The sequence below is a fragment of the Camelus ferus genome, chromosome 19 (assembly GCF_009834535.1).
Source record: "Camelus ferus isolate YT-003-E chromosome 19, BCGSAC_Cfer_1.0, whole genome shotgun sequence".
NCBI classification, from domain to species: domain Eukaryota; kingdom Metazoa; phylum Chordata; class Mammalia; order Artiodactyla; family Camelidae; genus Camelus; species Camelus ferus.
Genome location: NC_045714.1, coordinates 29388052 through 29414603, shown reverse-complemented (window position 1 = coordinate 29414603; position 26552 = coordinate 29388052). Strand labels below are relative to the sequence as shown.

Below are 26552 nucleotides of genomic sequence, written 5' to 3'. Positions count from 1 at the left end.
ACAATATTTCACCCATTTGCGTTTTAGCAAGTTGGGAATAAATCATGACCTGATGGTATCATCTAGACATAAATTTTGAGAAACATCTACATTATAAACATACAAAAGCTCTGTAAGGTGGTATTTCAAAATTAGGACATTCTGGCTTTGGGAGATTTCATTTTGGGAAGATTAAAGTTAGACACTGGCAACCCAAAGACTTTTACTTCCATGCTCGAACGAAATTAGATGTTAAGAGACAGTAATTTAGGGTATCTTAGTTTTTCAGTGGCAACCAAATTTTTTGACTTTATACCCCTAAAAACTGAGCACTCATCCATAGGCATATTCGTTTATTGTATTCTTAGAATAACACATTATAAATGAGTGTGTGTATAATATAAAAATATATTTTAAAATATTAGTAAAATAAAAATAATGAAAAAGGATGAGATAAAGGTGAAAAATAATGTTATATGTTATTTGTTAACAATTCAAAGTGAGAGCACATGTATTCGGATGGACTTCATTATTTTCAAAACTCTTGGTTTGACTCTTTGATTCATAAATTCAAAGCTCTGGCTCCAAGTTTAGTTTTTTTTCTTTTTCTTTCAATATTTGGTTTTAATGGATGTCACTGCTGGGAAAAAAAAAAAAAAGAAAAGCTCCCTAGTATAGATTTGAAGATTGCAGTGGATACTTTGCAGTGGTTACTGCATCATTACACCGCTTTTATTCAATCCCATTCATCCATTGTAAAGATTAGACTTTGTGATGGATGCTTAATTTTTAAGTGCTCTGTTAATTACAATGGTTTTGCTCTTTCTATACACTTAAGGAAAGGTTGTTGACAGCTCTGGAGGAAGTAAATCCGTATTTCAAAGAGTCTTCTCTTTTAAAATGATCCTCCTGTGATACTGGATTATTGTAACTATTATCTCTTTGAATCTAAGCCTATTAGATCTGTCAATTTTTGCTTTATGTAGTTTGAAGGTATAATTATTGGGTGCATACATATTTAGTGTTGTTCTGCTCCCCTATTAAACTGATCCTTTTATCAGTATGAAATGTTCCTCCTTAATAATTTTTCTTTCCTTAAAGTAATATTACCTGGTACAGAAGCCACTGGCCATGCATGCCTATTTCAATTTAAATTAATTAAAGATAAAAAATTAAAAAATTCAGTTCCTCAACTGCACTACCCACATTTCAAATGCTCAATAGCCATGTGACGAGTGGCTATCCTATGGGACAGTGCAAAGAACATTTCTGTCATCTCAGAATGTTCTGTTGGACAAGGCAATCTTAAAGCTACTTCATCTGATATTAACACAACCACAAAGTGTTTCTTTTTGTTGACAATTGTATGGCAAATTCAGCAAATTTACAATCACAGATGAAGATTTTAACATATCCCTCTCTGTTACAGAACAAGCAGGGAAAAAATTCAATAAAGATATAGAGGGTTTGAGTAACACAGTGAACCAACATGATCTAACTCACACACTGAATTCATTACATCCAACAACAGTGCAATGCATACTCTTCCAAGCACACATTGAAAATTTAGCAGCATAGACTATGTGCTGGGTCATAAAGCAAGTCTCAAAACCTTGTATTACTGCAACCATGCAGAGTATGTTCTTTGCTCATAGTGGAATGAAGCTAGAAATCAGTAACAGAAAGATAACTAGAAAATCTCCAAATATGTGGAAAATAATCAACATGCTTCTAAATAACCCAGGGATCAAAGAAGAAATCAAAATTACAATGGGAACATATTTTGAACTGAACAGTAATGAAAATGTAACATACCCAAACATAAGAGATGAAGCTTATGCAGCATTTGGAGGAAAATGCATAACTTTAAATGCATATATCAGAAAAGAAAAAAGGAAGAAACTCAATGGTCTAAGCTTGCATCTCAAGAAACTAGAAAGGAAACAGCACATTAAACCCACCCACAGAAAGTACAAAGGAACAAATATGAAGAATAAAACCAGAAATCAGCAAAATAGAAAACAGGCAATATCAGAAGAAGTCTACAAGGCTAAAGGTTTGGGTGATTAGTCTAAAGTGATTAATACAATTGATAAACACCCCCTGCAAGACTGATTTCTCCCTAATGAACTTAATGGCATTTGTTGCCCAGATAAAAAGAAGTTTCCTTTGAAATTATAATTTGCTAAGCTCCCATCCCGGTCAGCTCTTTCCATTATGCCAGGCTTTTTAAAGCCTGTTTTTCGTCAGTTAGGTTGAATCATAATGATAAGAACACAGTCAGGATAACAACAGTGCTGGGAGAGGGGAGAATGCTGAGGGAGAGTAAATCTCTGAATGTGTTGAGGGCAGATGGTGTGACATTTAGAACGAGTCTTCCGAAGGGCCTCAATGGACAGCGTGGGGAAGTTAGGACAATTAAATATTAATTTTTTTAAAGATGAAAAAAAAAACTTATCTTCCATTTCACCTTTCAGAGAGGTAGGAAAACATGACCCACAGGCCACGAACACTGGTTTTAATGGTGGAAGCAGAGCAGAGCGGCAGGTACCCTCGGATGCCAAGTCCCCTATGGGGCAGGCATTGATTGTTGAAGTTTGTAATTCTACAGTCACGAAACTCAGAAAACCTGGTGGCACCTAAAAGAAGTACAGTTTGGGTTTTGCTGGCAACATACTGTTTAACCTGCTAAGCAGTGATTCTCAAACTTTAATATGCATGCAAATCACCTGGAGATTCTATTGAGCTGCAGGCTCCAGTCGAATAGGTCTCGGTAGACTTTATTACAAGTCTGCCGTTACAGTCTGACTTTATAACAAGCTCCCAGGTGATGCCGACCTTGCTGGTCCATGGACCACACCGTGAGTAGGAAGACTCTAACTCAGAAGCCAAAGTGACAGCCGAAACACCGAATCACAACAATAGCGGTTTCACGGCAACCGTGTGGAATGAGCTAGTAAGGTACACAAAGTGTGAACTTTCATATAAGCATCTGAAGCTTCCCTGAAAAATTGGGAAGAACTGGCCAGAGTGGGCCGTCTTCCCTGCATGGCGACCGTCAGCTAGAGCCGAGTGGAGGCTGTCACGTTAGGGACGCCATGACATCTCCTCTGGGATAAGCCCCGTCTCCGTGACACTGACCCCTTGCCCGCTGTCCCTGGCATTGTTCTTCTGCCTTGTAGCCTCAAGGGCCTGCAACCTTGGATAAATATTGGAATCACCTGGGGAGCTTTGCAACCTACTGATGGCCCTGGGTCTCACCCCCCAGAAATCATCATGTCATTGGTTTAGGGTGAGTCCTGGTCATTTTAAAAACTCCCAAGTGATTCTGATGGGCAGCCACAGTTGAGAACTTCTGTTTAAATCAATTTAGCACCACTCCAGCAAGATTCTTAGCCACTGTCCTCAGAGATTCTGAGTCAGAAGCTCAGGACCTTCTACTTCCTAATAGTTGCAGGACTTAAGATGAAAGGAAACCCTGAGCCCATGGCCTTCTCCCTTTTCTTCCCACCCTCCACTCTACCCTGTCTTTTTCTTGCACTGTAGAGGACCTTCTGTACGTAGGAGTGGACACCTCAGCACATATGCTCATGATCTGTCCCTTAACTCCCATCAAATGACAACCCCTTGGTGATGCCTTAGACTTAGATGGATGCAAAAAAGGTCTGCTCTCAGGAGGACTGATCTTGGCAAGAAGACTCTGAGGGACTGGAAAGAGGGATTGGGGCCAGTGGGGAAGGGAATTCTGGTATCCCAGTGGTGTGTTTTCTGACACCAACCAATTTCCTGAGACCAGCTGGCGTCCTACAATTCAGTTTCACTCTGACACTAACTACTCAGGGTTGGCACGGACCCCACAGCTTAAAGGTTCACCCCCACAAGTCTGCCCCCACTCAAGATGCTCAGCACAAGTCTTGGGCTACCCATACTTCTGAACAGCCAGCTATACACTGGGGGTTCCCACAGCCCCCTCTTCAGGTTTGATGATTAGAATGGCTCACAGAACTCAGAAAGGCACTTCACTGCTGTTTACCAGTTTATTGTAAAGGATACAGATGAACAGCGGATGAAGAGGCAATAGGGCAAGGTCTGGAAGGATCCTGAGCTCATAATGTCCTGTCCCCTGGATCTGGGGTATACCGTCCTCCCACCACACATTCTCCAACCCAGAAACTCTTGGAACACCGTTGTTGAAGCGTTCTTATAACCCAGTCTCCAGCTACGTCCTTCCCTCCCTGGTACTAGGGGCTGACATGTCCACCCCCTCACTTGTTTCTTCCAGGGAACAGCCCCATCCCGAGGTCATGCAGGGGCCCCACTCTAAGTCACGTCATTGACATTAACTCAGGAGTAAAGACACGCCTGTTACTTGAGAAATTCTGAGGGTTTTAGGTGTTCTGTACACCAACCAGAAACAAAGATGCGGTGTATTTTTTATGCTCCCCTATCCGGTGTTCCAGCATTAGGGTGGCCATGTCTCCAGATGAGCTTGCCCTGGGAGGAGGGCATGCCTGGAGGAGGCCAGAAGGAGTCCTGAGAGCCCAGGGAGGGGCCCTTTGCCCAGATCTAAGGATGCCCTCTGGGAGGCCTGGAGAGAGCGGGGTCTGAGAGTTGCTCACATAGTCTCTCCCAGGTGGTTCTGAAGCCAGTGGTCCACAGGGTACACTGGGAAAGACAAACTCTGCCAGAGACTTAGAGCTGAAGGAGAACAGCTTTCCTTGTTTTATTTTTATTTCTGCCTAACCATCCTCAGTTGCGATCATATCTTGGAAAACACCCTTGGAATGTCAAACCAGGAATCTGTCCTACTTTTGCAGATGGATCATGTTTGTGGGGCTTGGAAGTCAAACAGAGTCTCCAAACAGTTTATTCAGAGAGAGTGGCCACAGGCTTCAAGAACCTTAGAGATTTAGGCTGGCCACACCCCATGCTTCTGGGAGCTTTTTCTGCTGGAACATTATTGTCATGGGTGGCCTTGGAAATAAAAGAGAAGCCAAACACTCAGAAGGCAGACACCCCATGGGCACTGCCTTCATCCGAGTATTCCTCCAGAAAGTAAGTCCTGCCTCAGCTTCAGGATTTTGGAGCTTATAGGAGTGAGTTTTTTCTAGGGGCCTGAGCATTGAGCAGTATCCTGTGATCTCCCACAGTGTCCGGGAGGCTGAGTCACTCCCCTCATGGTGTGCATGGAAACTGAGACACAGAGACCAGCCACTGGCCCACAATCCTGCAGCTTTTCATGGGCAGAGCTGGGATGGGAATCAAGTCTCCTGGCCCTGGAACTCATAGTCTCCAACCACTACCCGACACTGCCTTCTTGAGACACACCTGTGTAGTGGAGAAATGGGAATCCCTCCCCACTGTGGGTGGAAATGGATATTGGTGTAGCCACTATGGGGAACTGTGGAGGTTCCTTAACAAATTATAAATAAAGCTATGTGATCTAGCAATCTCACTCTTAGGCATATATCCACAGAAAACTCTCATTCGAAAAGATACATGCACCCCAGTGTTTATAGAAGCACTATTTATAATAGCCAAGACATGGAAGCAACCTAAATGTCCATCAACAGAAGAATGGGTAAAGAAAACATGGCATATATATATATATATATATATATATATATATATATATATATACACACACACACATACACACACACACTAGAATACTACTCAGCCATAAAAAAGAATGAAATAATGCCATTTGCAGCAACATGGATGGGTCTAGGGATTATCATACTAAGTGAAGTAAGTCAGACAGAGGAAAATAAATATATGGTATCATTTATATGTGGACTCTTAAATATGACACAATGAACTTATCTAGAAAACAGAAATAGACTCACAGACAGAAAACATACTTATGGTTACCAAAGGGGAAAGTGGGGAGGTGGGGATAAATTAGGAGTTTGGGATTAACAGATACACATTACTATATATAAAATAGATGAACAAGTTCCTACTGTACAGCACAGGGAACTACATTCAATATCTTGTAATGGAAAAGAATATGAAAAAGTATATATATACAATCACTTGGCTGTGCACCAGAAATTAACACAACATTGTAAATCAACTATTCTTCAATTTCTAAAAATTAAAAAAAAATACAAATGTAAATGTGCTGCACCTTTCAGTTGAGAACTGTGTGACTCCCAGCAGAATTTCTTTCCCTTGAGGTGACACTGTGAATGCTAATGTTTGTCACAGTCAGAATAGACCCTGTAGCTTCAGGGAGAACCAAGCTGCTCAAAAGGAGCCACGGGCACATTTGGACGTGTGCTCACAGAGCCAGGACACGTGCTCGGCTGCAGTGGTGTCAGCACGCTCATGAATCATGGTTGTACAGGGACTTCCGAGGGCAAACGTTCCTTAGAAACCAGACTGGACTCCCTTTACTCGGTCAGGAAGAATTAAAAGGCTAAACTTCCCAGGGCGATTGATTGGTAAATTTCATTCTAAGCATCTGAAGAAATTGGAATGAAAATTCCCCAAAGTACTGGCGGAAGCCCACCTCTGACAATCCTATCCCCAGCAAAATCCGTAAGCCAGATGCTGCAAACAGACAAGCAGGCTGAAATAACCCACAGACGCAATTTATTTGCCTCACACATTGTTAACAGGGCATTTTCTTTACTATGATTTTCTTTTTGAATTGGCTTCTAACTTTTAAAAGTCAGGAGATTTCTCCTTTAAAAATGTTTTCTGGCTGCTTTGGAAATATTAGAAGATGTACCTGCGTTGTCAGTGTTACCACTTGGCGGGAATTCGCTGGACCAGAGGAGTGGGTTCCCCCTTTAGATGAGCAGATGTGCCCCCTTTAGCCACAGTCACCGTCCCTTATTGTTGCCTTACAGCCACACACCTCCACCACCACCACTGCTTTTTCCTCCTAGCTTTACCTCTCTTCCTCTTAAAGGCATTTACACTTAACAGCTGCTAATTTCCTGCTGTGGGAGAGCCCTTGTAATTCATGGTATGTGTATTGGCTTATATACATATATACACACCTTGCTTTAAGAGGGCACACTAGCCTTGGATAGAGTCATTGCTTGGAATCTAAACTGGTTGCCCACCCAAACTTTAGCACCCAAGTGTCTTATCCTGAAGGCATGGCTTACTTTTTGCACACCAGCTCCATCATATGGCGGTGGATGTCTCGGACTTCCATGGCCATCCAGACCCACCCAAGAAGACTGCCACAATTGATTAGTGATGTCTGCCACGGTCACCACAGCTGCTGCTGTCTCCCAGAGCTATCAGCCCTACACTTTCCTTTTTTTTTTTTTTTTTTTTTTCTTTAGTTTAGGCTTCTTCCCTGCCTCTTAATTATTCTGTCATTACAGCCATCTGGGATTACCAAGTGCCATTTCTAAACAGTAGCCACTGGCATTGGTGAATATCTTCTCATTAGGTCTCCCCAGAGAAAGGTTGATGTTTCTAACCCCTGACTGAAGAACTTGAGAAAATTTCCCCTTTATAGACTGTTCCTCTTCATCAACTACAAAGCCATCTTCCAGGACAGAACTGAGGACACCCAACGCCCTGTAACCCAGCAAGAGTCTGGTGCCGACTTTGGGCTCACCCCCAGAAGTGAGAACAGCTGCTCTGCCCGGTTTGTTCAGTCACCTCATTCCCTGACGCTGGTCCTGGCGTCAGGGCCCTGTCCGAAGAGGTGGAGGAGATCCTCGCCCATGCGGGACCCCCACTGGGCGCATCCCCGTGCTCTCAGGGTGGGCCTGTGGCCCCAGGAAATCCCTCCTCATCTTTCCCTTGCTCTCAGAAATCACATCAGTAGAGGGCGGGTCCCAGACAAACAGTGAACTGTGAGTAAAGAGGCACTTCTCTTTTCAGGGATTGGCTGGTTAAGTGTGAGAAGGGTCACTCTTACAACCTAAGGTGGGAAGGTGCCAGGAGTCCCCGCAAACCTCCAAAAGCATCGTTTCCTTTCTTGTGTCCTTCACTCTCTCCCCTCTGCATAACGTTTGCTGTCTTTGTATACTCTTCACCTGCCATTTCTGTCCCCCTAGTGCTAGACATCACAGGCAGAGGGAGCTTCACGCAACAGCCTGATTACATCCAAGCAGCCCCTCGACAGCCCCCAGGGGCCTGGGAGTGAGCTCTGATTTTATCACGACCTCAGGGTGGTGGCCAAAAATTACATTGTCATTTACAGCACAACCGTCCATAGAACAGTGGGGAGAGAGGACCAGGGAGGCGAGCATCACCCAGCTGGTTAGTGGGAGCATCCCCCATAACAGCCTCTACCAGCCACATGAGTTTAAGACGGCACCAAAACACATACACGTGTTGAAGTTTCTGAAAAGTAGCCTGTCCAGAAATAAAAGAGCATTTCAAAGACATGATGGACATACAAGGAAGAAAATAGATTACTAGTTCATAGGTGAAAGCCTGAGAGAAGGAATTAAATGTCCAAATCATAAGTGAACAGCTTGACAAATTTGTTAAAAGGCTATGAACTCACCACCTACCTCCAGACAAGGAATAGCACCAGGAACCTGGAAGTTTCCCTTGTGCTCCCATTCGATCAATGCCATCTCCATCGTGAAGTAACCACCAGTCCAACTTCAATCCATAGAGAGATTATTTTTTTCTAGAAGTTTTGGAATGTTATTAACCGAATCACACAATCCTTAGTCTTCTGCATCTGGTATCATTTCCTTGCTGTAGGCAGCCATAGTTGGGGTTTTTTTTCATTGTTATGCAATATTGGAAAGCATCACAATTTATTTACCCACTTCACTCTTGATGGACGTTTGGGTTGTTTCCAGCTTTTGCCTTTCATAAGTCGTACTGCTACGAACACTTGTCCTGCAGAAAAAAGATAAAGACTTAAGGCTAACTTCCAAATTATAAATTCAATACAAGCAAGGAAAAGAAAACATTTCCTGAGAAAGATTTTTTTACGAATCTCTTAAACGGTGACACCCAGAATGGGATGCTTTCTGCCCCTTCAACTATCTCCTGTGCGGAAACGTTTTATATGATTGTGTGGACTCTGGGCAAAGCGTTGTCCTAAGGCGTTACTAGTACAGGATTCCCCTGCTGTTTGAAAGTTCATTCTTAAGCCGCCACACTTTTATGAAAGACCTGCATTAGTACCTGTTTTGCTAACCAAAAAGAAAAAAATCCGAAAAGGGTTTTTACTTTGAGAAAAGGGAAGAATAGCGTTCCTCATCTATTCCAGTGGATCCCAAGCTGGGTTTGGGGAACTGCTCTCAGCACCAAGGTGCCAGAGCTTTGAACTGTGTCTGTGAGCATCTGTGCTTTATTTCGATTTACTTTGTGTATCCGTTAGCAAGATGTGTCCTAAGGTAATTGCTTCTTTGCTTTACCTACATTTCTGCCTACAAAGATTTCACAGGCATGCTCTACTTTCGGATAAACGGGGAAACCCGCACGTTAAGGTACCGTCTCACCACTAGAGGGCGAGACTGACTCCGCAGTCCTTGCCTTTGCCAGACCTGAAGTCAAAATGATTAATCACTGGGAGGCAGAAACAAGAAGCCGGCGAGAAAGGGGGTGAAGGCGCGAAGGCAAAATAAACATCGGAAACTTAAACTTTCCTGGGGAGAAGGAGCATGAAAAAAATGTCACCCGCGAGTCACTTACATTCTAACTCTTCATCTTTCCTTTCCTCTTACAATTTTTAAAAGTCGATTCCATGGTCCTCAGTGGTTGAAACTACCGCTCAGTAGGGTGGGACTGACTCAGACAGATCTTGGCACTTTTCAGGGCAGTCGAGAGCCTTGATTAGGGAGGGAGGGAAGTTCACCTAACCCCCGAAGTCCCCGGGGTCCTCAGCAACAGGGGACCTTAGTCCTTCTGCCACCTCCCCTTCCTTACAACTAATATTTCTTCCAGTAAAACCCCAGCGTTTACTCACATCGAGGCACTGGCCGGTAAGGCTGCCAGCTGCCACACCTCTCCCCTCTCCATCCCCTCTCCCTGCTACCAATTTAATCAAGATCACAGACCGAGATGTGTTGCTTTTCTGCAGAGGTGGGGGGGGGGGAGAGGTAGGGAAATTTATTATGAAGCCCAGCTGCTATTAGACTATTTATAATAAGTTTCTGCTGGAAAAGGACATTGGGCTGACAACCGTTTTCTTCTGCCTTCGCATGACCAAATACAGTAAAAATTCAAAATGAAAACTGAAAAGCAAGGAAGAAGAGGCTACAGCAGGAGCAGTCTGTTTTCACAGCTCAGGCTGGCTGGCCAGCGACAAAGTGGGGAGGGAGCCCCCTGTGTATTCCCTGTCCCCATTATCTCCTTCCACTTCTCAGAAGGGCTAAGAAGCCTGTGTTAGCCAAGACTCCTTTGTGCTGCAGCTTAATTTTCCTCGCGTAATTTTAAATACAGATCATGTCTACAGTGCAGCAATTAATGGATAGCCTAAAGACTTATTATTTCAAACTAATTGATATGTAGGAAAAGTTTAAATAACATAACAGGGAGGGGGGAAATTTTAAATGATGTGTGCACGGTGAAATTTAGAATTTCTCTCGGTTGTGGAAGTAGCAAACACGCCTGGTTAATGAGGGAATGTGACCAAAATGTAGAATTGATCTGAGACTCTTTCCCTACCGACATTCTTGAGCTTGTGATTAGAAGAGAAAAAGATTAAGACAGTTCAGAAGAGGGGGGGGCGGGCAGGTCCTCCCCTGCCCACCCCCAACAACTCCAGGGGAATTGTCTTATAAGAGAAATGAAGGCCAGAGTGTATTTTGAAGTTGTGCTCTTAGGTAAGCAATAAGAAATGGGAAATCAATGCCAGTTTTCCTTTGTGACTCTGTGGCCTGATCACCCTCTTGATATGAACTTGAGAGGGAAATCTGTAAAGGCCAGTTTCACCCAGCAGCACAGAACTTGTTCCAGATCACCAGCCCTTCCCAACCCAGGGTTACCTCCAATTTCTAAGAAATGTAAGAAATGTATGTGCTTCAATTAATGACGTTATTGGCAAAACCGAACAAAACGTAACAACCCACTTTTCTAATTTCCTCGTTCCACATTCCAGCAAGTTTAATAGCCAAGTTCGGAAAATGTATCTGAAGAAAGAATACTCTTCAAATGGAAGAAAGGAGGAACACTTTATTTTAAGAAGCGATTGAGACCCATGATGCTGGGCTGTGTTGGCAGCGTTTTCAACACCAGAACTTAGCATTCGTAAGGAAACAGAATTCAAACCAAGCATCAACCGTAGATGGGAAAAAAAAAAAAAAAAAAAAAAAAGCAACTACCTTTAAAATGTGCGTCTTCACACTGGCTTCATGTCATGAAAATATCTGAATGGCTTTGGCCAAGCACTTAAACTTCATGGTCTTCGGCCTTTTCAAATATAAACTTGCCCCGTGAATTGGTGACTTTTCAGGATCCTTCAGTTCTAGCCACCAACTTCATTTAGGTAGCCCTACACCTGTTTTGGTGGCTATCAGGTGTACAGAACCCGATAAGTACCAATCCTTAGTTCATGACACACCCTTCTCATTGGTGTCTCACCGAAGATCATCTTGGTCTATTTGCAATATAATAAATATCCATGAAATAATTACACAACACAAAAACTAGAACACTGGGTTCTCCCCTCTCTGGTACCCCTGCCTCTCTCTCCTCACCCTCTATCTTCCAAGGTAGTTATGAACCTGAATCTTGTCTATTTAATTGTTGTGTTTTTATATTTGCATAGGTCTAGACAGACACATGCCTGTATATACACGATACATATACATGCACAGCTGTATCTGCACAGCATACATATGTATTCCTGTAACACATTTCTTTGTTTTGGTTTTAGTTGTTTTTAACTTCATAAAATAACGTCATATGAAGCTAAAAGTATTAATACCTCAACAGAAAAAGATTCTATATATACAAATACCAATTTTTATGGGAAAGAGGCTTAAAATAAAAGAAAAATGAGATTACATTCTAATTTCACCTTTTGAATAAAGGTATACAAAATTAAGCTAAAAAAAAGTATTATACTGAGGGAGGATACTATATGTAAAAGTGTCATAATTAAGTGTTATACTGTGTATAATCTCTTGGGATCTATGTTTTTAACTTAAAAGTATATTGCTAACCCCAACAAAATGTGCATGTAATTCATCGAAAGACACATACAAGAATGTTTACAGCTGCACTGTATGTTATAGTCCCAAACCAGAGTTAGCCTGAGGTCCATCAAGTGTTATGTGGATAACCAGAACGTAGTATGTTCACACAATTGATTGCTGTAGAGCAATGAGAATGGACAGTCACAATGGTGCACAACAGAATGGATGATTGTCACAAACAAAATATTGCGTGAAAGGAGCCAGACCAAAAAAGTATGCACAATATTGTTACATTTATATGAAGTTAAAAACACAGCTACCTTGGCTGGGAGATGGAGTGACCGGTGACTGGAAGGTGGTAAAAGGGGGACTTCTGGAGTGTTGGTAATATTCTCTTTTCTGACCCGGGCGCTGGTTAAATGGGTGTGCTCACTTTGTGAAAGGAAACAAACACAAATCCAGACACTTACTGTATCACTGTTGCATCACATATACCACCCCAAAACTCAGCACCCTAAAACACTAAGCATCTCCTATTAGTCACGGGTTGGTGAGCTGGGACCTTCTTCCAGTCTTGCTCAGTCTCACTCATGTGTCAGCTGAACTCTGCTGATCTCGGCTGGACCCACTTTCCTTCTAGACATGGTATTCTGGCTATCTTTTGAAAATCTTTTGAGTTTTTTGTCTCAGACATCTATTCATTCAAGAATCTATTTTTTTTTAATCTCTCTGGACATTTTCAGAATCCCTCCCTAATTCTGAGGCCATTGGTCAGATATTTCTTGTTGAAGTCTTTTTTATTTTTTTCAGCGTAGACTCTAAGTTGAAGTCTGTTCGGCGATATAAAATATTTTCAAAGATTATGGACAGTTCAACTGAGTAAATGTCTACTTGACTGTGGTAAGACCTGGATAACACAGTGAGAATAGGAGAGGGAAGAAATGAAGAACATAATATCCCCTTCTCTGCTCTACCCATCACGATATTATGTATCAATTTTGCCTTTGTTTTTCCTCTGCTTTATATAAAAGCTTCCACCAACCTTCTTCTCTAATGGGTCACTGAGGGATTACAAATATATGGGCTTCTTGCTGATGCTTGATAGAAGAGGAGGTTATTATAAGTAATTAGAAACTGTGGTGTAAGAATAACTGAGTTTGGATTCTGACTTCGTTGTTTACCAGCTTTGTCATTAGGTGTATCACTTAGCCATTGAGTGGTAAGTAGACTTTAGCTCATAGAAGGATGTGAGAATTCAAAGAGGTAATTCATGCAGATAACCCATGTGAGTCACTTAACCTAGTGCCCAGCGTATAATAAATGCTCAATAAATATTCATAGCAATAATCATTGTTATTTGACAACGATTACAGAAAAGTCATTAAAGGCCTGGCCTGTGGGGGAAAAAATCTTTGTGCTTAAGACAGTGGCACTTAGGTTCATTTTCATGCGTGGTAACCGGAGGCTTTGATTTCATGGATTAACTCAGATGCAGGTCTTCCCGCAGAGATTCACGGCTTCCAAATCAATACTTACTGACTCGGCAGCTCATCTTGTATGTCGGGCTCATGTTGTTGTATAACTTTGCCTCGGCTCATCAATTATATTTTGAGTTTCTAAACCTTAAGAGACAACTGGTAACCACTATTCAGGATTCCCCAAGTCAACTGCCACAGAGCCAATCACTTACATTAGTAGGTGCTCAGTAAATATTCATTATTAGTCATTTCAATGACTAATTGAAGCAATTCATACACATCCCCAGGGACTCACAGGGTGAATCAGGGAAAGGACCTTAAGGCCTGTTCTCTTTGAGAAATTAGTATATTCTTGGTGTGCCCCCATTTGTTTCTTGAACGTGATTTTCATGATGTCTTAAGAGAACTCACAGGAGGAATTCATACATTGATTAAGATAACCATTAATTAGTTTTCAAGTCCAGTTAGGCACTAAATGGTCCCACCCATTTGCTTTGACTTTCAGCTCATTGTTTTGACGTCATGGTAGACACAACTTTCTTGGAAGAGTCCATATTATCGAGGTGACCGTGACAGACACACTGGCAATTTTATTCTGTTGTATGTTTTCCAAAGAAGTTGCTTACTTATTTATTAAGTAAATATTAGACATAAAAATACATATTTTAGGGGATTAGGAGAAGAAAGAGAATGGAAATTTATGGATGAGTAAAGGTGAAAGAAAGCCAGATCAGCAGTTCTCTTTCTGGTTGTAGTTTAATCCAAAAGACTGTATATAAATCAGGTTACGTGTCTTTATTAGCAGCCTTTCTACTTGAAAATGTTGATTGTATTGAAATGCAAACATACTAGTACAAAGCAAACGAGCTTAGTTTGTATATTTGTATTAATGACATGTGATCAAGGCATAGGAACTGATAGTAAAGAATCATGCACTTACTATGTTTGAGATATACGTGAAAGAAAATTTATTAACTGATGACGGCGGGGGCGTCTCCTTTGAGACAGAGCATTTTGCTTAAAAAGCTGGCTAAAGAGAAAAAAGCATGAACTTGATTTATTATAAAAACATTGAAATTATACATTCTGACAGTTAGATATGTATTTTAAAGCAGGAGCCTTTTCCTTTAAGTGTACATTATTTCTCAGGTATTGTTATTCCATTATTATTTTAACACGAAAGCCATTTTCTTCAAGGTATCATTATATTTCTGCTACTGAGTCCAGTGCAGTAACATATGTTCTCTTGTGGAATACATTTGGTCTTCTTCGGATGAGATAAACTGTTTTTGAACATCCTCGCTACATCATACATTATTTATTCATTTATTCAACATTCAGCATAATTTTTCTTGACAGCCTTTCTTTCCCTTGAAATGTTAGGGAACAAAAACACCAGGACCAATTAGCATTTGAGTTTATCCCTCTGTTCCAAGTGCTGCCAGATGAAGAGGGAAATAAACATGCATTGTCACTCTGTTGGGCACGTTTCAGACACAGCTTCCCTTTTCTCTTATCCATCAATGTTTCTTCTGCACAAAAATAATTTCACTGCAGCCTGAGACTCTTGTTACATTACATATGATCACTGAGGTTATGGTCTATACAGCAGAGACCAAAAGTTATCCAAATTCAAATTTACTAGGATTGCTGCTTGAATTTAGTGTGCTTCGAGGCCAGTTAGATCTGTGTCGATTCTGAAAGGAATGGCTGTTTTTCAGTCTAAATCTAGGCATTGGATGATTCATGGGAGATCTTCAGCTCAAGTAGTTTATAAGCTGGTCAAATAATATCAATGTGCATTAGACAGGAGGGCACATCAACCCTCAAACTATAAGAAAATCCTTGCAATGTTTATACCTAAGATATGCCAGCTAATAAACTCAAAAACGAAGTTACTATTTTCGTTTGGGTGCCCCCAGAAGCAAGCCCTGAGACAGGGATTTGAGGACAAGTAGTGTTTCTGAGACGTGATCCCAGGAAACTAGTAGGGGGTGGGAAAAGGAGACAGGAAGGGAAGGCAGCAACAAAAGGTGTGTTTGTTATCAAGCAGGTTACAACCACGGGCATCTGGTGCTCAGTCCTCTTGGGAGACTATGCAGAGTATGCACTTTGGAGTTATTCCATCTAAAGAGTAAGGGAGCTGGAGTACATATATGTCAACCACTGGGCTGCCCTTCCAGCCAGCTCTGCTCTCTACTAGAGAAAGCAGGCAGTTGGAAATTGAGCAGTATGCATTGCAATGGTTAGTCCAAAGGGTTCTAGCCTGGACAGTGGCAATAGTTACTTTCTGAATTGAGTGAGAATTCCCCCCACCACCACCCAAGATTATAATGCTACAGCCTCAATAATCCAGATGTCAATGACATTGAACCCAGTACCTTCTATCTGATATATGCACCTTGACAATAGTCAACTGTGTTCAGGTTTACAAAATAATTCTCCAAACCTGAAGCTACTTTCTTGGCAAGACTTAGTCATTAATATAGGAATGATTCTCAATAATCCATGTATATAAGACTCACTACACAGCTGCTTTACGTTCTAAATCAGTGGTTCTCAAGACTTTGGGATTTATTAGAATCAGCAAAAGGGCTTAATAATACACAGAAAACTGAGTCCTGCCCCCAAAGTTCTAATTCAATCAACTTCCCAAGGGCCTGGTAACTTGCATTTCTACTGAGCTCCAAGGTGATGCTGACGCTCTGTGTGACTTCACACACTTCACTTGCCCCAGCTGATCAGTGCTGTATTTCACCATCACTACCAAAGGATATTTTATTTTTTAGATAAAGAAAGAGAGAGAGGCCTTGAAATACACTTTCCATTTCTAATTTGATGAGTTAAGCACAGGAAGTTCTTTCCATCGCTGAAGAAGTCAAGGTTGGAATCTTCTATCCGCAGTTGAAAATTCTATTATATTTACTTGACTGACATGTATGGAGATGGTCATTCATAGTAAGGACTCGTAGGCAAGGATTAGACCGATAGGCTTTCGGAGTGGGACTTCATTTGGCACTATGGAAAATGATTCACTTAATAATGTTTTTACATTGCTTGATCACTCGTCTCTGCTGTATCGAGGGGTATTTCCAACTTGTGCAGGGTTTTATTTTACTTAGCCTACAATTAAACAAAATAGTCAATTTTTTAGGTGATAATTCAGAGTTCTTATATCGTTCCCTTTTCGGTTATTTTGGAATATAACTGGATGTGCCACAGAGTGAGAAGGAGATGGTATGGGTGAGCCCTTGGTAAAGTTCAGTCACGGTTACACCTGGACAAATGTGCAAAGAGACCGGAGTTTAATGATGTCCAGGACTTCTGGTCTTAGGTAATTCCTGTTCTGTGGTATCAAGGAGAGGTGATCACGCCCTCCTTTGTGCTGCTGCTGTATGTTGCTTAGAACTGTATCATGGTGCTGATCTCAGCATGCCACGTTGTTTTACAATCCACATCTCACACTGGTCTGGGGACTCCTTGAAACCAAGCCTGTGTCTCATTCTTATTTATGTCTCTGTATCTACCTGCATTAGTCAGTCCCAGGTACATAGATGGGTACTCAATATATTCTGGATAAATGAGTAAATAAATCAAGGAAGGAGGGAGTCAAGGCAAAAAAAGTGAGTAAATGTGGTGAATGAACCATGAATCAGTGGCACTTGCCATCCAGCCCAGTATCTCTAGTGTTGGAATATGTTCCATAATTTGGAATTAGTATGGCTCTCTGGCTGGCAAGGTCAACGGAGAACTAAGACAGGCTTGGTAGAACCTAGTAGAATTTTCTGTCAGCAGTAAGTTTCCCTAAAGCCATTTATCCCTGTGTAAGGAAGGATGCCTATGGCCCATCAAAAGGGTTTTTAATCTCTTAGATTTTGGAAGCAGCCTCAGGGTTATACACACCAGGAGATGATTAGCTGATGGGAAGGTGGAAGCAGGAAGTCAGATTTAGCTGACTAGCTCTGCCTTGTTCTCTAAGCAGAAGAAAAAAGAATAATGTTTTAAAATAGATTTACAATAATAGTTAATTGAAATCACCCATCTTGGTCCTTACAAGAGTAGCTTCATTATAGTCATACCCTATCTGTTCTGTATACACTTCAATCCAGTGATAATAATGGAAGACAAGGGAGATTTTTTTTTTTCACCTTCACATTTTCCTTGTAGTAGAGAAAGAGAAATAAAGATTGATGGAAAGTAATAATGCCCCTGGGATTCATAACATTCACTCCTTCTTATAGCTGTAAAGTGCTCAAGATTTATTGTTAAGGTTATTCTCTAATTTTACTTTAAATCCAGAAGAACCAAATAAGCCCCAAGCAACTTTAAGAGGCCGTCTTTATGACATGAAAATTGCCTAATAAAATGAATCAGAAATAGGAGAAACACTCATACTATCTACACACATATTCAGCATCCCCTTAACCTTAACATAAATCATGCAACACAAATTATATATGTGAGAATGTATTGGTTAGCATAACACTAGCTGCTGTAACACACAGCACCAAGTAGAATTCTTGGTCCTTCTCATATAACAGTGCAATGTGTTGTTTCTAGTTGGTAGACAGCATGCTTTTACATAGTAATTCAGAGAACCATGTTCTTTTCATTTTTGGCTCCATCATCCTCCAGGACCTTGCTGGAGGAGAAAGGGAAGAGACAGTAGAGATGCCCCCATATGTCTCTAAAAAGGCCTGCCCTGACATTTCATTGGCAAGAACCGGTCATATGGCCCCCCAGGGACAAAGATAGTGAGAAGGACCTGTAAAGGTTGTTCCTGTCTAGACAGCTGCCGTCCAGGCACAGCAGACACCATGAAAGGGTGAATGCAAATTCGGGGGATGACTAGTCATTTTCTACAATGTAGACCAAGGTCATAGAATTCAAATCTGCTCTACCTAGAATTACTCTCAATTGACTGCCACTCAAATGAGACTCCAAATATAAAGTCAGCAGAGTAACCACTTTGTGTTCCAAATCACCTCTGCAGACCTCAGGAAAAAAAAAGAGAGAGAGAGAGAGAGATCCATCAGAGGAAGGATGTGGCCTAGAAGACTTAAAAAAGAGCATTTCTATATAAACATCTTGTAATTAGATTTATCATATTCCCATTCCATACCCTGTGGGTTTAGCACATCACATCACCAAATTTTGATAAATGAGGAAATGGGAAAATAGAGGGACATCTCCAATTATTTAGCGAGTGCCTTTCAAAGGAGCTGCCTAGAGTAGGGTCAAAAGCTTACGCCAGGTATGAGTGTCTTCTTTTCCCCATGATGAGTGCCTTGTCACAGGTTCAGGACCCCAGCACAATGTGGCTGCCTCCATTCATGGAGCGAAGAGGTTGGCAGCCAATCCCCAAGCCAGGAGGCCTTGGCAGAATTCTAGACAGTTACCTATCATGTCCAGAGACAAATCCATGGAATAGATTACTCCGGTATTCTGGAAGTTGCAAATTGACCTGAAAGGTGGCTTTTTAAATATTTTCTAATATAAGTGCCAACACTGACAAACCAGAAGATTTAACATGAAAATCTAGATTGCTAGCTTCCTTTGAAAAATCAGAAGATGGGGCAACCTTGGACATACATGTGGCAGCACTCTGGCTGGCAAGATTGAGCGGTTCCTCTTTGTAACCAAAGACCCGAGGACCACCCTCTGTGATCACCACATTTCCCACCTGGCCCAAGTCTCTCATTTACTTTTTCACCTGGCCCTGCTTCAGTTTACTCTCTCTGAGAAAATCTATCATACATTCCAACTTCACCTTGGGTGGAGAATTCAGGAGTGACCATCAGATTTCTCTAAACCCCTATGAGGCCAGAAGAATAAATGTCCAGTCTCCTCTCAAACTGAGTTATAAACGGTCAACCTAAAAACCATAGCAATTTAAGCAGAAGACTGAAGATCAGATGTTTAGAAGGAGTGACTGTCTAATTAGACAATACTCACTCCCTAAACATCAAAATCAATTATCCTGAAAGCCCGAGTATGGCGAACCGCTCTTGAAATACACACTTATAAAAAGAAAAAGAAACCAAAACTAATTTTAGGTGATCAGGAGAAGAGCGTTCTCCAGGGACATGGCTAAGTTCATTCTAGGACATTTGACACAGCCTGTCTCTTGCTTTGTAAATGCACAGGCTTTAAGTCAAGAGAGAGCGGTTTTAGCTGGGGCTCAAGTAGGGTGACTACTTCAAAAGAGTTAAGAGGTGTGTGCAGGTGAGGAGACTGATCTGAAAGGAGGTCCACCTACAGGCAGGACCTCCATGAGAATAAGTCTTGGGAGACCACTCTGGCAGGTCTTAAGGAGTCCCAGCCCAAGACTTTCCTAGGAGGACGTGTCACTGGGACTCCCTCCTATCCGAGATGGTTCCAACACCACCTTCACTATAGACGTTTGTTTCCAATGTGACTCAGCACAGGAACTGAATTCATAAGGTAAGCTCAATTCTTCCCTGCTGGTGGCATTCCACTTGATTGAGAAAAGTATATACTTCATCTAAAAATAATTGGCCTTTGAATGGTGATTTATTTCCATTGACTTGAGGCTTTTTATTGATTCTTTGAGGGTTTATGTGGTTTGAGAGAATGGGATTCTTCTGGGGTTGCCTTCTTTGCCTCATTCCAGGGGACATAAATGGCCCTTTGCTTTCACGCCCCTGCTCCCTAGAGCGCAGCTAAATCAGGAGCCACCAACTGCAGACTTGCAGACTAAATTGAGCCTTTTATCTGACTCTTGGTACATGTTAACTTTTTTGAATTTGAGTATTTTAAACATGAAATAAAATTCCAGTTAACCACGAGTGTTGATCCTTCTCCACTGCCTTACATCAAACCTAATTCACAGATCTATGGTGTTTCTTGGGCCCCATAGATATTTGAATTTAGAGATTCTTAAGTTAATGTTCACATATTAAATTGATTAATATATGAAATGCCCTAAGAACAGTGCATGTCATACAATAAGCACTCAGTAAATTGCAATTCCCTACCTTCACTATGTTACCATCATTAGTTTTGTGGTCCTATATTTCACTGCAATTTACTAGCAATATTTCCTGGATTAGTTCTATCCCAAGAGATCTTTCTTTTTCCTTTTAAAGTATGATTTTTTTTCCCTTATTCCAATTTTCCATTTGCTTATCCTTTCTTGGAGTATCTGACTCTTTACAGAAATAGTCTGATTAAATTAGACTCCACTTAATGGCAAACAGGAAAAACAGCCAGCTGACCAAATAAACTGACCCTAAACTGAAGAATTACATGGAGAGGGGTGGGTTGAAAAAACCAGTGTCTTCCAAACATGACAGACGCAAACAGAAAAGCCCAGTGAAGGCTTAGAAATAGACCAGGCTAACTGCAGCTGGATTAGAGCCCGTGTTGTTTTCCAGGAGCCTGTGCAGGCATGCCTTGTTTTACTGACCCTCACTGCAATATGCAAATATCCCTTTTTTTTTTTCTTTTACAAATTGAGGGTTTGTGGCAATCCTGTGTTGAGCAAGTCGATCAGCACCATTCTTCCAACAGCATTTGCTCACTTTGAGTTTCTGCGTCATGTTTTGGTAATTCTCATCATATTTCAAACCCACCACCAGCAACAAGATTACGACTCACTGAAGGCTCAGATGATGGCTAGCTTTTTTAGCAATAAAGTATTTTTTAATTAAGGCATGTACACTGTTTTTTAGACATAATGCTATTGCACACTTAGTAGACTACAGTATTGCGTAAACATAGCTTTTATATGCACTGGGAAACAAAAAAATTCACGTGACTTGTTTTATTGCCATATTTGCTTTATTGTGGTGGTCTGGGACCAAAACCACAATGTTTCTGAGGTCTGCCTGTATTCTATTATTGAGAGAGCATGTCAGTAAGATCCTATGCCATGGAACCCCTCTTCAGCATCACTTTTTAGTAAAAAAGACCCTTTCCAATCACTTGTGAAAGCAACTTTAAAACCCTAAACACATAAGGAAAATACATGGAAATTATTTGTCATTATTCTCTCAACACCCAGAAGATCAGGTAATAAAGATGTTTACAAAGTGAGAGGTTGACCTGGAATGAAACCCTGGATTAGGAGGCAAGAATTTGGTGTTCAGATCTTGATTCTGCAACTAAACCACTTGGGTGGTAGGCTTCAGATTCCTTATGTACAGGATAATGGTTAACAACATGCAGAATGTGTATTCACTCAAGTCTCTTAGCTTCCTTAGCCCAGAGCCCAGATCTTCAAAGAGCTAGACCATCTCTTGGTGTTTCAAGTACAATAGCAACTTTCAGTTTGACAAGATGTCTCTGGACCATGATTAATCATTTTAGTAAAATCAAAATTGTTTTCCTCATTTACTGTTATTTTTTATTCCCAGCTATGATAGGCCTCAGCTGAGTTGTCCTACAGAAAGTACTTAACTAAAATTAGAAAACTCCTAGTGTTGCCAAACTGAACTTGAGTTCCACTCACTCACCACACAGCAAAGCCGATCTCCTGACGCTGAATTGTGGTGAAGGCAAGTATCGTGTTTATTGCAGGGCGTCAGGCAAGGAGAATGGGAGGCTCTTGCTCAAAAGGCCTGAACTCCCCAGTGACTTTCAGGGAAGGGTTTTTAAAGGCAACAGCTGAGGTGAAGGCTGCAGGGTAGATGACTTTCTTCTGATTGTTTGGTGGTGGGGTAACAGGGTAGGTAGTATTTCAAGAATCTTAATCATACGCCTTCTGGTTCCAACCAGTCTGGGGACCCAGTGCTTGTGGTCAGCCTATAGTCACCATCCTCCACCTGGGGCAGGGTTCTTAGTTTCTGCATAACAACTCAAAGATATATGTCAGATTGTTAGGTATATCCCTTGAGGAGGAATTAGGACTCTGTTTTATCACTGGCTGTTGTTTAAAATATCATTACTTTTCTTGCTTAATTGCTTTTCCTTTGTTTCTATCTTCCCTCACTTCCCTATTTAGTAACTGCTTATGCCTGATCTTTGGAATTCAGGGAAGGCCTAGGAGACTAAAACCTTTTTCTACAAGCAAGAAACAGGGGACACGGAAGGGCTTTTGTACCCAAGAGGTTCCTGCAGTATCCTGCTCAGTGTTATCTCCCTTTTTCTTTGATACTTCTCACTCTGGAGGGGAACTGCAGTGGGAGAAAAAGGGAATAAGGTTTTGGACAGAGAGGTTAATCATAAACTCACTCATCAGGGAACTCAGTTTTAGGGGGACTCGGTTTCACTAGGCAGTGACAGCAAGTACCTATAAGGTGAGAGCACGCCAGTGCTGACATGAGAATTTCAGAGTCTGGAATGCACATGTTAACTGGGATAAAGTTGCTTGCCAAGTAGCATAATTATTGCCTTACATTGTAGCATACAGTCAGCACTCCATATCCATGGGTTCCACATCTGTGGATTCAGCCAACCCCAGATTGAAAATCTTTGGGAAAAAAATTCCAGAAAGTTCCAAAAATTTGCCACATGCCAGGCAGGAACTATTCACACACCATTAACACTGTATTTGGTACTATAAGTAATCTAGAGGCGATTTAAAGCATACTGGGGGATGCGCATAGGTTGTATGTAAATACTACATCATTTTATGTAAGGGACTCGAGCACCCTCAGATTTTGGTATCCCCCACCACAGAATTTCACGAACACTTTTGAGAGAAATTGTGGGGGTCATGGGAGAAATGCTAAAATAACAGTGCACAGTAAACACAAAATGTCACTGACATACAATAATAAGTATTTATTTAGTTCATGACTTTACAGGGTTCAGCTGATCTGGGCTGAGCATAGCCGATCTGAGTTGGGCTTGCTCGTACATCTATGATTAGTTACAGGTCAGGTAAGGGACTCTACTGATCTCAGCTAGACTTGGTTGCATCTCTGAGTACCAGCCAGCTGCTGTTTGACCTTGGATGCTTTGGGCTGTGACCTTGGATGCTTTTGGGATTATTGGGGTGACTCAGCTCTGTTCCATGTGCCTCTTCCTCTACCAAACTAGCCAAGTATACTTCCATGCTTGTGGCAGAATAACAGAAGTGAAAACTGGAATGCACAAGTGCTTTTTCAAGCCTCTGCTTGGACCATGTCTGCTAACATCCTATTGGCTAAAGTAAGTCACATGACCAGCTCATATTCAAGAGGTAGAGAGATAGACTCTACCTTTTGCCTAAGAGGAACTTAGAGTCATAAAGCAAAGACTGTGGATACAGAGAGAGGGGAAGGATCAGGCCATTAATCCAGTCAATTTACTATAAAGGAAAATCAACTAGGTTCTGGGCCTAGTTTTGCTATCAGCAAGCTTTATCTTTGAGAAAGCCACTTAACTTCTCTCAGCCACCAGTTTATACTAAGAAGAAAAAAAAAGTTTGACTATATAATTTCTAAAATCCCTTTCCACGACTAAGTTTTGAAGGGCTTGACTATATAATTGCTAATGTCCCTTTCAAGGGTTTCTACAGTAATCTCTAGATACATGTTAAGATGATTACAAAAGAAATTTTGAAATAGATTTCAAGAATCATAGGAGGTATAAATTACGGGTTAAGTTAGGAAATTGCAGCATTTCAAGAGAGGTATATTGGGGAAAGGACAGTGAAGAAGGAATGGGGATGGAGCTAGGGAAAAAAAGTCATAGGAATCTGATTCTGTTCTTTACTCTATTAAGAGCAAGTTTCCTTTATGAGCAGTTTCATGGAGTATGTGGATGTACAGAGGAATTTACACATAAGAGCTGTATCAGAATGCATTTGGCTTTTGACTTGAAATAAAATTTAAAATGCAAATGCACGTTAGGAACTATGCTTAGTAATCACAGGACCTCTAGCTTCTGACTTTCCTCGTTTATTGATTCACTATTTGGATCTACTGCCTGCCTGTCCCCGATCTTTCCATTTTTCCTTTCTACCTCATTCTGCCTTCATTCAATATACCCAGTAGCCTCCAACAAATATTTTGAATCCAAATCTGAACATCAACCAACTCCAGAAGTCTGGAGACATGAAATTCACAGAGAATCCTTTTATAGAAATCCAGACCCTGAAATAATGTTGAGGAGGGAAACATGAAAAGAACACTTTGCTGGGCATCCTCTGTCTAAAGAGGTGCTGTTCGAAAATGGTCCTTAGGCTACTGCATGAGCACCACCTGGGAGCTTGTTAGAAATGCAGAATCAGGCCCCATCCCAGATCTCCCAAATCAGAATCTGCATTTTAACAAAATCACCCGGTGTTTTGCACGTACATTCACTTTTGAGAGGCACTGATCTAAAGCTTGCCTGTCGCGTTACTTTTAACATGCAGTCTCCTTCTTAAAGAAGTGTTCTCAGCCACAGAATATGAGTCCCCTCCATTGTGATCTGTGGCTAATTACAGACAAAAGAAATTTGATAATGATTTGATTTTTATGTATTAGAGGAGATTCAAAGATGTAGATACAGATTATATATAGAGAGAGATATCAATATATAGTCATATATATCTGTATATAGATATACTTGAACTGTATACTGTTAGAGCAAGGAAGAGGGAAGTTACAGCTGGAGAATGTTATTCCCTGCTCCCTCCATCAGTGTTACCTATTGTATGTCTCATGGGGAGAAGACTGAAAGCTTCTGCCCCAGAACAATAATACCAAAGGTATTGGCAGATCTCACAATGCAACTTTTTTTTTAATTGGAGTCAGTCAGTTACAGTGTGTCAGTTTCTGGTGCACAGCACAATGTCCCAGTCATGCATATACACACGTATATTCCTTTTCATACTTTTTTCATTAAAGATTATTACAAGTATTGAATATAGTTCTCTGTGCTATACAGAAGAAACTTGTTTTTTTTAATCAATTTTTATGTATAGTAAGCCCAACTCTTTAAGGCCCATCTCCTCCTCCATAAGTATGTCCTGTATCACTTCCACCCTTCACTTTCAATATGCCCAGCACATCTTGTCTTAGCACCTGTTCAGCCCAACCTGTTAGATTCCCTGTACGCATTGCTTGTCACCTGGAAGGACTAAGTTTTTAATTCTCCACAGCAACAGACAGAGGGCCCTGTACCAGTCAGGTGTTCAGAAATATTGTTTATTGATAAATATTTCAAAAATCAACAATGATCCAGAACATAATCCAAAAAAAGGAAGAAGAAGAAGAAGAATTAACAAATACCCTAACTGTGTCTCATTGACCAAATAATGACTCAAATGATATAAATGGAAAGAGCAAAGACCGCTTAGTAGACAGGGTTCCAGCTGTAAGTTCTTTCCCTGCCGCCTCTTTAGAAAGTTATACGAAATTAATTAATAAGCAACACAATATGCTAATTACTTAACATGTGTGATCTCATTTAAACCTTTTAGTAACAAACTCATCTGTAGAAACTGGGATTATTATCCCTGTTTTATATCTGAGACTGTTTAAATTCCAGATTAAATACATTGTCCATGGTCATATTTAGTAAGATGCAAGCACCCTGTGTGTCCAGGGCATCGTATCTGTCCCTCAGCAAGTTAGCCACTTGTATAGATCTATGGCAACAACTTAACTGTTGATTGCTTTCCGCGCCTTTGGCAATGGGCTCTGGTGCCAGTTGGCATTTGTTCAAAAGATGAAAATTAACCTTAATATCATTTTCAAGCAGATATAATGATTTAGGAAAAATCTGCCAAAAATGTAGGCATGCAGCCCACTCCATCCAGCTCTTGATTGAAAGCACCAGGAATGTACACCCATTATGAACTAACTGTATTCTTCCACATGGGCATGAACTGTTCAGTTCATTTCTGTGTAGGTCTGCAGTATTTTCCATTCTGACCTAGAAATACACTGATCGCCATTTATTCACTGTCGTTAGATTCCAGTTGCCAATGGCAACCTTGAATTGCCAGGTTGAACAATGCTGCGTGTTACCTGAGTGGTTTGTAATTTTGAACTTTGAGCTCATGGTCAGTGGGAATTGTTTCTCTACAGGCGTCACTCTTGCCATGGGCTGTAGAGAATCCAAATAGCCTGAATTT

The 26552-nt window shown here is 41.1% G+C and overlaps 1 protein-coding gene across 7 annotated transcripts in view; it reads left to right on the top strand.

Annotated features, from left to right (window-relative positions):
• Positions 1-26552, top strand: part of PLCB1 (phospholipase C beta 1) — a 648190-nt gene that overhangs the window by 597371 nt on the left and 24267 nt on the right. The window contains exon 33 of one of the 7 annotated variants that reach the window (XM_032461846.1): positions 11024-11238. The exons of the other annotated variants lie outside the window; for them this stretch is intronic. The gene's annotated coding sequence lies outside the window, so the exon portion shown is untranslated. Of the gene's footprint in view, positions 1-11023; positions 11239-26552 lie in introns of those variants that run through there. 7 annotated transcript variants of the gene reach the window in all.